Consider the following 14,853-nt stretch of genomic DNA (forward strand, 5'->3'; position numbering starts at 1 on the left):
TTACGGCCCCTCGACTGAATCCAAACTTCACAGAACAAATCCGGATTTGTTCTGTGAAGTTTGGATTCAGTCAAAAGGCAGCCCTCAAGAATCCAGAAGGCGAGAACCAAAGCTCCCTATACTTAATGAATGCCTATTGTGTGCCAGGCACTATTCTAGATGCAAAAAGTACAGCAGAAAAAGCAGACAGTCTTGCCCTCATGGAGCTCACATTCTTTTTTTTTTTTTTTTTTTTGAGACAGAGTCCCACTCTGATGCCCAGGCTAGAGTGCCGTGGCGTCAGCCTAGCTCACAGCAACCTCAAACTCCTGGGCTTAAGCGATCCTACTGCCTCAGCCTCCCAAGTAGCTGGGACTACAGGCATGTGCCACCATGCCTGGCTAATTTTTTTCTATATATATTTTAGCTGTCCATATGATTTCTTTCTATTTTTAGTAGAGACAGGGTCTCGCTCTTGCTCAGGCTGGTCTCAAACTCCTGAGCTCAAACAATCCACCCGCCTCAGCCTCCCAGAGTGCTAGGATTACAGGCGTGAGCCACCACACCCGGCCAGTGGAGCTCACATTCTAATCGGGGACAGAAGGCAGACACAAAATAGAGAAGTGCTATGGAGAAAAACAGCACAGGGAGAGAAATGGATAATGCTGGGCGGAGCCATAGGTTGCAATTATAAATAAAATAACCATAAAATATTTCCTATTTATCCATATCACAGGGATACTGCTATAAAACAAAATAGAATATTTACAGAAAGTAAAAAGCACTTTACAAATTGAAGATGCAATATTACTGACTTTTCCTATTCTAGCTACATCTTTTTGAAAGGAAAATAAATAAGCTGTCAACTATCAAACTCATTCAGCTCCCAATGAATAGAAGACAGCAATGAGATAATCTATACCAGCATATAATCCTCAAACTATTTTTATGTGACTTTGAAAGGTGCTTTGTACTTTCATTTGAATACCGCTTTCATAATCTCAATAAGTGATAACTGCTGTTATTACTATTAACCAAATTGCATTAATTTTGCCAGGTATTTTTTTAATAACCTTTCAGACTACCTTTTTTTTAGTCACCACCATGGTGGATCAAACATGAGGATAACCCAATAGGACTGGCTTCATTCTGCCTATGATATTGAAGTTAGGGTGGGAATGTTTCACAAAATACAGTTTAGAATAATTAATTCTCTGTATTCCAGAAATTTGCTTATTTATCTAAAAAGCAGGCGTGGCACAGTGGTGCGGGCCTATAGTCCTAGCTACTGGGGAGGCTGAAGCAGGAGGATCACTTGAGCCCAGGAGTTCAAGGGTACAGTACGCTATGATCGCGCCTATAAAAAACAGGTACTGCACCACAGTCTGGGCAATACAGCAAGGCCCCATCTCTTACACAAACATAAAGCACTTATGTCAGTCACAAAACAATGAGGTAGACTCTATTATTATTCATGTTCTATAAGTCAGTAAACTGAGGTACAGACTTGCCCAAAGCCACACAATAAGAGATGGAGCTAGGATAAAACCCAGGCAGCCTGACTCCAGAATCCTGCTACAGACCACTACAACATGTTGCTTCATGTTTCCAGTTTAAGTCTACTTCATAACAATCTTCTTAGCCCACTTCTTACTCTAGTCTGAGTATAAACAGCCTTATCTGTTCATATAACATGCATGAATACCTACTATATGCTGAGAGTTAGGAGTACAAAGTGCTAAGTCACAGTCCCTGTCCCCAAGAAGCTTACAGTCAAGCAGGGAAAAGACAAGTATATAAACAGTCACAATAAATAATCAGAGCTGAGCCAGGCATCGTGGCTCATGCCTGTAATCCCAGCAACTCAGGAGGCTAAGGTGGGAGGATCATGTGAGGCCAAGAGTTTGAGACCAGTCTGGGCAACATATCGAGATCCTGTATAAAAAAAAATTTTTTTTAATTTAAAATAACGAGAGCAATGCTAGAGAATTTGATAACAATGTACTATGAAGAGACAAAGAAAAAAATATCTAACTGAAACTGGATACTCACTCAGACAAGGCTTTACAGAGATGACTATGGTCAAGATAATGGAAGTGGTCACTTCCAACTTAGCCATCTTTAGTTAAAAAAAATTAAGTAATCTATAACGCTGGCTCCTTGATCAGAAATGTTTAAAATGTAATTCACTCCAGATCTGTTCTATGGACTGCAAATTAATATCAAACCATGGATGAGTTATTGGAGAAGTAAAGAGAGGATAACTATACTTTGTGGTGAGGAAGTCAAGGGGATGGCAGAGATTGAGAAAGGGTAGGTAGGAGAGGCTGAGAGCAAACAATCAAGCATCAGTCTGCCTGGGTTCAAATCTGGACTCAGCCACTCATTATAGGACCATGGGAAAGTAACTTTGGTGTCTCCATTTCCTCATCTGTAAATAGGAATGATTTTGGTGGCTACTTCTTAGGATTTTGTGAGGACTGAATAAATTAATACATGTTATGTGCTTATAATAGTGCCTGACCCATAGTAAGCACTATACAAATGTTTACCATTACTATTATTGCTTTTATTCCCTGGTCTAAAATGGATCTTCAAAGATGAGAAGTTGGAAGGTTGGAAGAGGGAACAAAAGGCAACATTTGAGGTAGACAGGACAGCATGAGACAAGGCACTGAGGTAAGAAACAGCAGAACTAGTAGTACTTAGTAACTAAAACTACACAGAGTTCAAAGCTGCTGACTGGCCATTTCAGAGACTGCTCTGGCAGTTGTATAGAAGATTAAACTGATGGACAAGAAGACTAGTTATGAAGCTGTGACTAGCTGTGACAAGAAAGAGATGATGAAATCTAGACTAAAGCAGTGAAAGATGGTTCTGTGAATTCAAGAAATAGTCAAGAAATAATTGAGATAAAAATTGGTAGAACTTGATGACTGAGTGGATGTGGAGGATTAAGGAGAAGCGGAAAGTTTATGGCTTGCATGATAGTACCAACAAATTAAACTGTGAACTCAAAAGTAGGAACAGGTTAGCAGGTAGCTGGGAGATGAGTTATGTTTCAGACACAATGAGCTTGAGATGTCTACAGACTAGCCAAACAGAGATCCATCAAAACACAAACCTGATAGCCTAGGAGAAAAGTCTGCGCAAATTTGGGAGACATCAACATGTAAGTGACAGATTAGTTCATACATGTGAATTTTGCCTAAGGAGAACTTGTAAGTAAAGAAGAACAGCAACCTAGGGACACAACCCAAGGGACAATAATAGTTAAAGTGTGGGATGAGGGGGAAAAATACCCCAGAATCTGTTATAAAAAAAAAAAAAAAAAAAAGCCAATCTTTGCCTAGATTCTAAAGTTAGGATCCATGTTGTATAAATTCATGAATTTCCAAGCAGTTACTTTCTTCACTGGCTTTCCCCTTTCCTCTCTTTTCCTAATAAGAAGTCCCATTGCTGGACTGTGAAGTCCTTGAGAGGAAAGAACTATGAGCCTTATTTGACTTCCTATCACTAATGCCCAATATTTAAGGCCCAGTACACATATGCTTATGGAATGGACCTGGCTAAACAGAGAAAAATTGAAAATTTCCCATCTTTTAAGACAAAAGTCTTGTAGAACTCTTAGAGCCTAGGGTTGCTTCCGGCCCAGACCAACCAATACAGAGCCTGAGGAGAGCAGAAGCAGGAAGCTGACCTTCCACATTGCTGGTGGAAATGTAAACTAATGCAGCTACTTCAGAAAATAGTTTGGCAGTTCCTCGAAATGTTAAACATAAAAGTCACCATAAGACTCAGCAATTCTATTCCTAAGAATATACCCAAGAGAAATGAAAATAGATGTTCACACAAAAATCTGTATATGAATGTTTATAGTAGCATTATTCATAATAGCCAAAAGGTAGAAATAACCCAAATGTGCATCAACTAATGAACAGGTAAACAAAATGTGGTATATACATACAATAGAATATTATTAAGCAATAAAAAGGTATGAAGTACTGATACATGCTATAACATAGATGAACCTTGAAAACATTATACTAAGTAAAAGAAGCCAGACACAAAAGGCCCCATACTGTATAATTCCATTCATATGAAAGGTTCAGAATAGGTAAATCCATAGAGACAGAAAGTATTTAATAGATTAGTGGTTACCAGGAGCTGGGGGAAGAAAAATAAGGAGTGACTGCCAATGGATATGAGGTTTCTTTTTGGGGTGACAAAAATTTTTTGGAATTACATAATGGTGATGGTTATACAAGCTTTGTGGATATACTAAAAACCATTAAATTGTACACTTTACAAGGGTGAACTTTACGGTATGTAAATTATATCTCAATTAAAAACCAGGGATAGAAACCCAGGAAGACTAGACTCCATGCTGCATCCTAGATTTCCTCTAGTTCACGTGATTCCAACACAAGGACACCAAGTACTTAAATGAACAAAACTGTTAATAGTAACCATAAAATTTTTAAGCAAATTTGTTAAGCCAAGCACAGTGGCTTGTGCCTATAATCCCAGCTACTCAGGGGACTGAGGTGCAAGGATCGCTTTAGCCCAGGAGTTGAAGGCTAACCTGGGCAATATAGCAAGACCCCACTTCAAAAACAAATTTTTAACAAATTGTAAAACACATTGATTACATTAAATAGAAGTATGTATTTCATACGAGATTACTCGTATGAAAATGGGAGTTTTCAAGTCTTTTCCCATAGGGAAAAGAAAACTGTCTCATACATTAGTGACCCGTGTAGAGGTAGCTAATCTATATTTCTAGCTGAGTGAGATTAATCCTTCTATCAGAAACTCCCACAGAACTTCTGACTTTGCTGAAGCAAATCCCCATGCACTGAAGCAGCTTTTCCTTCTCTCCACTTTGGAACAAACAAACTGAAGGAGATAAAACAAGAAAGGCAACGTGGCATGACAGAAAGCACAAAGGCTTAGGAGATCTGGGTATGCTCCCAATTCTACCACCTAGTAGCTGAGAAAATTGGTAACATCACAATTTCTGAGCCTCAGTTCTTCTTTATCTCATTACCTCACAAAGCTGTTGTCCCACTGTAGGGCCCAAAAGTGACAAATGTTAGTATCCTTCCCAATTCACATAAAAGAAAACTAGTTGCTACATATTTTGGTGTCAAAGTAGAAAATAAGACTATGGATCCCTTATCTATGATGTACTCAAACACATAGTCTCAAACCTAAATAAAATTAGAAAACATATAGAATATCCAAATCAGGATCCTTCACTCCTTTCTATGAAGGCTACAGCCATTTAAATACCAGCCCTGTGCATTCTAATTCTTCTCTCTAAATTTCATCCATCTCTCTTCATTTCAATAACCTAACCCAAGCCACTATCTCTCACTCAGACTACTGCAACTGTTTCCTACCTTGTCTTAAAATCTTTCAGTGACTTCCCAAACTCCTTAATATGACTGAACCTTGCCTACCCTCCGCAGCCCCATCTCCCACTTTTCCCTGTAGTTCTTTCTACTCCAGCCATAAGGAACTCTGTTTACTTCAAGCCTTGAATATATACATATACTATTAATATAATACTTCTCTCTGGAAATTTTCTCTATCCTGCCACCTGGCTTACCATGTCTTTCTCCTTCATCCTTCTGATCCCAATTTAGATATCACGTGCCCCAGGAAGATTTGACTTTATCAAGTCTGGAGTAGTTGTTCCTCCATACTCACCTAGACTCTCATTATTATAATACTTCTCAAGCTAGGTTCTACCTGAATCTAGGATATCCTTTCTCTTACTGGAATGCAAGATCCATGAGAGCAGGGACTATGCCTGTAGTTTTCATCGCTCAGTTCCCAGACATATGCCTACTGCCTAATATAGATTCAGCAAATACTAACTGAATAAATGAATATTACAATTAAGCAGAAAGCTAAAGTGACTAGAAGATTTTACACATAATATTTTAATATAAAAATATTTTTATTTTTTAAATGTTAAAGAAAATTAGATATAAAACAGAAATGTAATTCTTCAAAACGATGGAAAAAAAGGACATGAGCACACATGCAATTTCTACAACTTTAACACTGATACCAAAAAAAAAAAAAAAAAATCAAAAGGAGCTAAACTACCTCAGTGAGAATGGTGCTAATAACATTGTTCAGACACTCTTAATTTCCTTAACCGAAAAAGGCAGAAAATGTATATATAATGCAAATTACAAACATAGTGAAAATAGAGGAAAATCATTTCCCCCTTCCCTCCACTCCCCCAAAGAATGTTAGACACATTTGATAAAAACTGTGCTTATTCCAAAGCGCTCACCAAGTGAAGCTTACTGTGAAATACTTCAAATTCCATAAGCATTCAGGGCTGCAGACTGTGGGAAGAGAATGTTCTAAGCACAGACTAAGAGACAGAAGGTACAAATGAAATAAACCCTGATACATGACTATCTAAGGAAGTCCAAACTGAAGACTGAATATATTTGGTCTGCAGTCGTTAACCAAGGTTCAGTTTCTGAAATACATTCAAAACATTTAACATATTTTATAAGTCCCAAGTATAAATGATAGATGTTTGTCATTAAAGATAACTAAAAAAATATCCTTTGGCTAGCTTAATTTTTATATTTTGGATTTTTCTTTCCACCAACATGAATTATTATTATTTATTTATTTATTTATTTTTTTGAGACAGTCTCACTCTGTTGCCCTGGGTAGAGTGCAGTGGCATCATCGTAGCTCCCTGCAACCTCAAACTCCTGGGCTCAAGCAATCCTTCTGCCTTAGCTTCCCGAGTAGCTGGGACTACAGGCACACGCCATGATGTCCAGCTAATTTTTTCTATTTTTAGTAGAGATGGAGTCTGGCTCTTGCTCAGGCTGGTCTTGAACTCCTGAGCTCAAGCAATCCTCCCATTTCAGCCTCCCAGAGTGCTAGGATTACAGGCATGAGCCACCATGCCCAGCCACCAACATGAATCCTTATCATGTGTTTGTTGCCTGTGCTAACAAGAATACAAGTTATACCAACTTGGAATTTTTATTATCATTTTGGGGATGTGACCATCTTTTTAATTCTGTTCATATTTTAACTCAGCCACTTTAATCCAGTGATCAAAGCTTCATTAGCTTGTAAACTAACTGTTTCTTAGGTAACTGAATTGCCCCACACCAGGATCTTAAGCAAATAAATAAGTACAAAACAGGCAGAGATTATAAATTAGGGCAGACAAATCTCTATCTAGCCCCACGCCAGTAAAGAGCATTCTATCAATATAGTGAAATGCTAATCTCCTAATTAACAACCTAATTAGGTAATTATGGCTTTGCAGAGGGATGCCGAAATGAAATATGACTACATGGTCACCTCTTTATATGGCACCTGTGGGCCTTTTCAGCTGTCATTGCAAAGAGTGCAATATCAATTTGAACAGATGACAAAGTGCTGTCATTTTTCATTCTGATAATATACAGAATGCTTTGGACAGTAGTAGTTTACAAAAGAAACATCTTGCCTGATATTTTCCTAATTTAAATATGCTCAAACACTTTGTTAAATTTTTGCATGTTTTTTATATTGTATATAGGAGAATCATCATGCACATTTGAAAAAAACAAACCTAACTGGCCAACATGCTTAATTGCACATGCAGAAACTATTTCAATTATGAAGTATATGATAATTAGAAAAGAGTAAAAGGCAACAATTCATCATGACATTTTAATATTCATACTTTTACTGACTACTGTTACCAGAAAAATTAAAATCCAATAAACTTTGATCTTCAATTTTTTTCTTACAAAATAAAAAAAGTGAGATAGAAATTCACACTTATTAAAATAAATAAAAACAGGACAGGTGTGGTAGGTCACACCTGTAATCCTAAAACTCTGGGAGGCTAAGGCAAGAGGATCTCTTGAGGCCAGGAGTTTAAGGTTGCAGTGAGCTATGATGATACCACTGCACTCTAGCCTGGGCAACAGAGCAAGACTATGTCTCAAAAAAAAAAAAAAAAAAGAAAGAAAGAAAGAAAAGAAAACAGTGACCAGGCCTGAAGAATCCCTGAGCAGATAAAACCAGTTAGGCCCCATAAGTGACCTTAACTTTGCTTGATTTGTAAACATAAGCAACACTTAATTTGAGCTATTTCTTGTAAATAGCTACATGAAAAACAAAACAAACAACAGAACTTAAGCTCAACCAGTCAGAAGCAGCCAACAAACTTATATAACTAGGGACTTTCCAGTGGGATAGATCAAATAAGGCAACTGTTTAACTGTAACCAATCAAATATTTTCTTTGCTTTACTTCCTATAAAAGCCTCCCCCTTGCGTTCTCTCAGTGGAGCCCTTGAATCACTTCTGGTTTGGAGCTGTCCAATTCACGAATTGCTGTGTGTGCTCAAACTCTTTAAAATTTTATTGTGCCTCAGTTTGCCTTTTTAACACACTTACAATTTTCCATACCAAGAAAGCACTTCCTAATATATAAACATTCACCTCACAAACTCTATTGACCAATGGCCAACCACAACTCCACAGAGGTAGGAGTGTACTCCCTCTGAAACTAAAGACAGAGCTGTCACAGGCCTACTCATTATCCTGCTGGCCACTGAAAAGGTGATGGCAGCACTGGGACACTGGTGCCACCAATACAAATATGACTCTTCTTCCAGAATACTGTCTTAAATAGGATTTGGGGGCAGGGGCAGAAAAGTTAGCCTAGGAATCTTAAGATCATTGATGCAAAGATATGTGAAACCATGTTCTAAGTGCAAAATAACTGAAGTGAAAACTAACATGAAAATACATGATCTATTTATAACTTCAGAATCACCTGCATTAGTGAAAATTCTATTGGTTGAAATTATGGTCACTGGCTCCACCCATATTTGTTAATATCAATTTCAAACTGAAATTTTTTTTATTAAATAATAATTTATGGGCCAGGTGTAGTGGCTCACACCTGTAATCCCAGCACTTTGGGAGGCCAAGGCAGGACCACTTGAGGCCACGAGTTCGAGACTAGCCTGCGCAACACAGAGAGACCTCATCTCTACAAAAAAGCAAAAAAAAAAAAAAATACTGAGCCAGTATTCAAATCCAAGAGAGTATGACTATAAAGCCCCACCTCATACTGTTTCAAGATTCAAGTCTGCACCACAGTTCTTCATCAGCCTCCTTTATGTTAGTAACTAAAGTTCAGACTAAATATTTATTTTATTTTCAAGCATTCCTTCAATTTCCTGGGGTTTTTTTGGTTTCTTTTCTTTTTTTCTTTTTTTTTTTTTTTGAGACACAGTATCACTCTGTTGCCGGGGCTAGAGTGTGGTGGTGTCATCATAACTCACTGCAACCTCAAACTCCTGGGTTCAAGAGATACTCCTGCCTCAGCTTCCTGAGTAGCTGGGACTACAGGCACAGGTCACCATACCTGGCTAATTATTTTTTTTTGTAGAAACAGGGTTTTGCCATGTTGCTCAGGGTGTTGCTCCTGGCTTCAAGTGATCCTCCTGCCTTAGCCTCCCCAAGTACTAGGATTACAGACGTGAGCCACCGTGCCAAACTCATTCCTTCAATTTTCTACCAATTTCTCTGCCGAAACGGTACTTATTTATAATACATACCTAAAATGAGTCCATAGGGAACTTTAAAAATGTTATTTTTTTGAAGTTTTACACATTCCATCCACTTTGCATCAATAATATAACAATTCATATAAGTATACTTAAGTACAGGATATTATGAATCCAAAATGCATATATTTAGGGGTAAATGTGACATAATAGTCAATTTATTTCATAAGCAATTACCATAACTTAATTCCAAGAGTTATTTTAATACCTTCTTGCTCTCTCCAGAATTTCAGGTTTTTTAAGTGGTTTCTCCCATTTTTCTCACTTTCAATTACTTAAAACTGTTTCCTATTTTTGGTCCAAATTTTTTTGTTTCCTATATTAAATCTATTTCCCCAATATATCTAGACTGCTGCCAACTAGAGTTAATAAATTTTGAATGACTGCTCAGGATTTATTCTATGTTTATATGCTATGTTATTTCATATACAATAGAGTATGAATGAAAACAAGTATCTAGAAGACCAATATTTCTTCAATTTTCACCTTGTGGAAGCTGGGTATTAAAATAAAAATAAATTAAACTCTTGGGCTGGGAACTCCCTGACCATATTTCTCTCACTCTGCTGGGTGTCTCTATGCCCTCTTTCAATCTTGTGTGTGGGCAGTCAACAGGCACTGTATGTATTCAGGCAGTGCCTGGCCCATCAAGATCCTTTCCCAGAGGAAGTAATGAATAAAGAACAGAGGGAAGAGCTGCTCCCTACCTGCTAACAAGAGGAAGAGGAGCAGCATTTTAGATTTGAGCCATACTCCACTAGAATCTGCCAAAAATCAGTTGTGTGTCTTTAAGCATATCAATTAGAATCAGAAGCTTGGCATCCTGAAAAGATCTCAATGTATCTTGAATTTCACTCCTCGTTACTATCCAGAAGGGAAAAAAAGGTTCAAAGATTTGTAAGTGATGTGACCAAAATCCAAAGACTGTTAGTGGTATAGGTGTATTCAGTTTGCAAGTCCCTCTCAGTCGAGTGTACTTTCTTTTAAATCGTGATGTACTGGGCGCCAATTTCTTTATCTCAAGAGGTGATGCTTACTCTCTTTAATTTTTTTTAGAGACAAGGTCTCACTCTGTCACCTAGGCTGGAGGGCAGTGGCCTCATCGTAGCTCCCTGCAGCCTCGAATTCCTGGGCTCAAGCAATCCTCCTACCTCAGCCTCCTGAGTAGCTAGGACTATAGGTATGTACCACCACGCCCAGCTAGTTTTTTTATTACCCCCTTTATAATACCACCTATCTTACAGGACTACCAAGATTAAAGGAATTAAGGTAAACAAAAGTATTTAACAAATTTATAATACCACTTCATGCTATTGTGGAGAAGACCAAGAGATCTGGCACCATTTAAAGTACTAATAGCACAAAAGTATTATGAGGCCATCTTGTCATCCAAACCCTATCCCTCTTGAAATTTAGCCTGATTTTATAATAAAAGCATTCGCTTTGCCACCACTTAAAAGATATCAGTACAAGCTACAACACTCCCTCATGCTGACAATTCACCTGAAGACTTCTGATCAACAATCACAACACTGTGTTGTACCTTCTTCTTTGAACAGTGGGTACCAAAATTTCATCAGCTGGGTAGACCAGAGTTCATAATCAGACAGCATAGGATTACACACAGCCCATACATGTGTTTTGGTCTACACGATAATTTTTTAAATGGCAAATTTTTAACTAATACATTAAAATCCAGATTTCCGTATTTTTTCAAAAAAATCAGAAGATCCAAGGACACTAGCCCCACTTTCTCACATGGCTACTGGAACTGAGCAGTGACTGCCACCTTTAGATTGGGCACATGCTCTCCAGTTCACCAAGGCCCATCCTACTTATTACCACATAATGGACATTGTGCTTACAGACCCCAGGGGTAGATGCTCAAAAGAAAACTTGAGTTAATAAAGACTTGTTTACTCTTTTGGGGCCAGTTTTTTCTGGCTCTATCACTCATTAGCTGTGTTACTCTTGGGTAACACACTTAACCACTAAGCCTTAGGCTACTTGTGTTAAATGGGGATATTGTAATACCACCTAACTCACAGTTATCAAGATTAAAAGAAATAAAGTATACAAAAGTATTTAAAATGACTGAAATATAAGTACTCAATCATTTCAAATTTAACACAAGCTGAAATGTACTAACTTCTACGCCTAAATTTCCCCAAAACTTCAAATTCACAGAAACGAAGTCAGGGCACCACCCATGGGGAAAAACTGTAATTGAACAGTATTTCTTGTCATATGATAATTTGGTATCTATTGCTATATCCTTAATAAGGCCTATAAATCAGAATAACAGATTTCCAGCAAATTCTCTTAGCCAGAAAGATATAAATTTACTGAACTGCAAAAATTTCTGAAGTCTTCAGTTATGAGTCAACAAACAAAACAAGTCCCCCACCACCACCAAAAAGAAAGAAATATATTTAAAGTGACAGATTAGGCAATGATCTTCCTCAGTGCAGGGGCCACTTCCATTCCTCATTATCTCCGTTGCCCAGCACAGTGACTGGCACACAACAGCAGCAGCTCAAGGGCTACCTCCTCCCTGAAGCCTCTCCAGGGGGTCCCCATCCACATGATGTAGTACTGAAGAGTAGAGATTCCAGAATTTAGTAGATAGTCCCCTCTAGCTCACAACTCCACCAGCTGTATAAACTCGAGGACGTTATTTAACCTCTCTGTGGCCTAGTTTCCTCATCTGTAAAATCAGGATGATAACTGCACCTTCTCATACAAGAAGAATGAGATAAAGCATTTAACACAATGCTGGTACACAGTAAGTACTCATTAGCTACCATCACCAGTATTCCCTTCTTTGTGCTCCCTAGTACTCCTGTGGGGACTTCTACCTTAGTACCCATCGTACTAGAGTTCACCAGCACATACATCTCCCTCAACTTCAGGATGGGGAAAGTTTTATTCCTCTTTGTATCCCCAAGATCTAACATTTGGCCTGGCACTGCTGAATGAATCAGAGATCCTCAAAGTACTTATGAACCAGAAAGTTGTGAGCAGAAACTAGTATTTATCTCTCTTGCCTGGCACTCAAGCGCTCACTGATTCTGACTCCTACTGTCCTTCCAACTTTACATCTTGGTAACCTGCTGAAAGCAATGGCTTAGCTTTACTCAGGCTGTAACCTCATTTACCACACTAAAACTATGCCACAAGCAATATATTTCTGCATATTACAGCTATCATTTTGGAAGACCTTACCATGTACCAAGCCCTTTATCCACATTAGCTTATCAAATATTCACAACACTCCAAGTAGCCCTTATTATTCCCCATCCCAACCCCTAGAGGAAAATGATGCTTAGAGTTATGAGCCACAGGCTACACATCCAGTAAGAGGAGGGACCAGGAATTTGAATCCAGAGACTGTGCTTATTCTCTATAGACTGTCTTCTCTACTCATAGTCAAAGTTGAGCTGACCCACCTGCCATCTCCTTGGCTTGAAAGAGAACAGTCTTCTCTACATTTAAAGGATTTCTGTACTATTTTAACATTCATATTTTTTCTCTTATATAGTTGTTTCCATATGTACTTGCATAAAGAAAGCTATGGCATGAAAAAGAAGGCAAGACATGTAATGGAAAAAGCACTGATTTAGGCATCAGACAGACCTGGGTTTGAATCCTGGCTGTCTCATACCAAGTGTGTAATTTATCTTAAGTCTTCCTAATCTGTAAAGTGAGGTTAAAATAATTAAACAAAAGAAGCCTATATACAATATACAATAAATAACAAGAGTTTCGTTTACTTCATATTATGAAGCATTACCTGGCCATATCCCATCCCTCGAAAGTTGATCCATTCCCATTCTGTACTACTGCTGTCTCACAAAAAGAACTCTTACACAGCAATGTTGGACTTATTAATTTCCTTATCTCTGTCACCAAATTGAGCTCCCTGCAGGCAGAGAGTGAAACCTATTTATCTCTACATTGCCTAGCATGGTAGCTAGCATATATCCATACTCAGTAACTGTTTGCTAAATGAAATAATTGTAAATATAATAAGTGTTTATAGGAGTCTAGAAAAGAAATCATTTGCAGATTGTGTTGTACTGAATTGGTTGGGGAAGGCCAACTTTAGCTGGGCCATGGGTAGCCCCTCAATAGGTAGAAAAAGAAAAGGGGAAACCTTCTAGGTAGAATGTCCTATAAAAAGTAATGGACATAGGAAAGAACAGAAGTGATCTGAGACCCTACTTATCTAGGGTAATGGATTAGGGTGGAGTAATTAAGGAAGGGGACCTTTTCAAGCATAAACTGGAAAGGTAGCCAGGAGCCAGATCAAAAGGTGTGGAGGAACATAAGTGCAGTCTGACACTCACACTAGCTGGAGGTAGGTATGAGCACACAGCTGAATGGGAAAGGGGCTACCAGCATGCCTCATAGGCTCCAGAAATCTTGCAGGTGTGTAAACTGAAAAAGATGAAAATAATTATTGCTTCATCAGTAACTCTTTCAGTGTTTACTGAGCACCTTGTGATGGCTCATAGAACATGAGGAATAAAATACGGTGCCTCCTTTTCTGCTCGAGTGGGTTTTAACATTAGGTATCCACCCCTTCTGCTTGTCTAAATAGAAAGAAAATGCTGACTTTTTTTTTTTTTTTTAACTGATGTGTCTCCATTTGACTGTTCACATTTGGGAAAGTTTTGAACTCTGTCGATGTTGATTTTGGTTTATAACAACTTGGTGCTTTGCACAGTTCCAGGTACTATGGTGGGCTTCAAAAATTACTTGCATTCAAAATGAACTTTTAACCAATTTCTGAGTCAATTTTTGGGTCTCTGGTTAAATATTCTCGTTTAAACTACAATCTTTTTTTCAGCCTTAAACAAAACTAGAAGAGTCCTTGCCACTCCCATAAACAAACTGAATCAAAGTTACAGCAGAACTCTAGCTAGAAAAATGTCTCTGAGGCTGTTTACCCTGGGGGCATGGGGAGAAGGGGCTAGGAAACAGGGACCAAACAGGCAATGCTTGGAAAACTGAGTTTTCACATTATGAAGACCAGGGCACCCAGATATTGCAGGGCCAGAAACTGTCGGAGCACCCACCCCTCACCCCAACACTACCAGGTCCAGTAGTTTCTCCTCCTCTAAATCACACACCCGGCTGTCAGACTCATGACAGCCTCCGGTTCTGGAAAGGGCCAGGAAAAGGATGCTCCCAGGCCACCTGAGCAAGGGCCTGACTGCAGGCCCGCTGGGCAGCGCCGACAC

At 38.5% G+C, this 14,853-nt stretch overlaps 1 protein-coding gene across 9 annotated transcripts in view; it reads right to left on the reverse strand.

The window, feature by feature from the left end:
• Positions 1 to 14,853, reverse strand: part of MAPKAP1 (MAPK associated protein 1) — a 237,538-nt gene that overhangs the window by 222,353 nt on the left and 332 nt on the right. For 3 of the 9 annotated variants that reach the window (XM_069476788.1, XM_069476786.1, XM_069476785.1), the window contains exon 2: positions 13,957 to 14,047. The exons of the other annotated variants lie outside the window; for them this stretch is intronic. The gene's annotated coding sequence lies outside the window, so the exon portion shown is untranslated. The remainder of the gene's footprint in view (positions 1 to 13,956; positions 14,048 to 14,853) is intronic. 9 annotated transcript variants of the gene reach the window in all.

The sequence above is a fragment of the Eulemur rufifrons genome, chromosome 7, assembly GCF_041146395.1.
Source record: "Eulemur rufifrons isolate Redbay chromosome 7, OSU_ERuf_1, whole genome shotgun sequence".
Lineage (NCBI taxonomy): Eukaryota > Metazoa > Chordata > Mammalia > Primates > Lemuridae > Eulemur > Eulemur rufifrons.